Source organism: Lucilia cuprina, chromosome 5 (genome assembly GCF_022045245.1).
Source record: "Lucilia cuprina isolate Lc7/37 chromosome 5, ASM2204524v1, whole genome shotgun sequence".
NCBI classification, from domain to species: domain Eukaryota; kingdom Metazoa; phylum Arthropoda; class Insecta; order Diptera; family Calliphoridae; genus Lucilia; species Lucilia cuprina.
In genome coordinates, this window is record NC_060953.1 from 47,363,463 (window position 1) to 47,364,884 (window position 1,422).

A 1,422-nucleotide genomic window follows, 5' to 3' on the forward strand; every position below is an offset into this window, starting at 1 on the left:
GTTCTAGTTCTGTTCTAGTTCTGTTCTAGTTCTGTTCTAGTTCTGTTCTAGTTCTGTTCTAGTTCTGTTCTAGTTCAGTTCTAGTTCAGTTCTAGTTCTGTTCTAGTTGTTCTAGTTCTGTTCTAGTTCTGTTCTAGTTCTGTTTTAGTTCTGTTCTAGTTCTGTTCTAGTTCTGTTCTAGATCAGTTGTAGTTCAGTTCTAGTTCAGTTCTAGTTCAGTTCCAGTTCAGTTCTAGTTCAGTTCTAGTTCAGTTCTAGTTCAGTTCTAGTTCAGTTCTAGATTAGTTTTAGTTCAGTTTTAATAATTTATAAAACTATTAATTTATTTATTATTTTAGTTTTAAAATTTAAATGACCATAAGTATGAGAATTAGTTTTACAACTTGATGATAACATTTTAACCGTTATTCAGTTTGTTCAATTTTATAGTTTATTTTTGGTTTAATCTCCTCAATATTCAAATGCATTTCTAATCGAACATACTGTCACTGCTGTGAACATGACTGTTTCATTAAAATAAATTTATGCAAATAGTATTTGTCTGTATATTTGTGTATTCATCTGCAGACATATACATACATATATCTGTCTGTCGGTATGTTGGTATCCCTCTGGAGCATTTGCTATTACCTCTAGGATTATTATTTTTGAAAGGATTTAAATAAAATTGTATATGGCATTGGAGTTTTGCCATATGTTTTAATTTATTATGAAATTTATATTCATAACATAACCATCCATCACATTGATTGTACATTAAAATACATATCTGTGATGTCTGCCTAATAGGAGGACTGTTATGTTTTATGGTTAATAAATGTAATAATTTTGACAACATTTTTTTATATAAAGTATAAAGCATATTTTCTTTAAATTCTTGTTTTTTAAATATCTTTTGTTTCTAGTGCAGATGCCACCTTATTGTACTACATTCATCATTTATTTATTGTGTTTGTGTTTTTGACAGAATGTCAAACATAAACTGCACAGCACATGCATTCAGTTTCAAATGCATAAATACAATTTTTTTCTACTTTCAATCTTCTACACTTTAGGTGTCTTTTTTGTGAATGCATGTCTGTGAATTTACGTTTTTATATTTGTATAAATGCCTATGGCAGAACTTTGAAAGTACTTCTCATTTTGTTTGATAAAAAAAATGTTAGCAGAAAGTATTACTCGAAGCGTTTAAAATAACCTTGAAGTTGCCGCAACGCTGAACATATTAGTGGTATAAGGCAATTAAGGATGGAAATGCAATAGAAATAAATTAGAACAGAACTAAACTATAACTAAACTAGAACTGAAGTTAATACTGAACTAGAACTGTACTAGAACTGAACTAGAACTGAACTAGAACTGAACTAGAACTGAACTAGAACTGAACTAGAACTGAACTAGATCTGAACTAGAACTGAACTA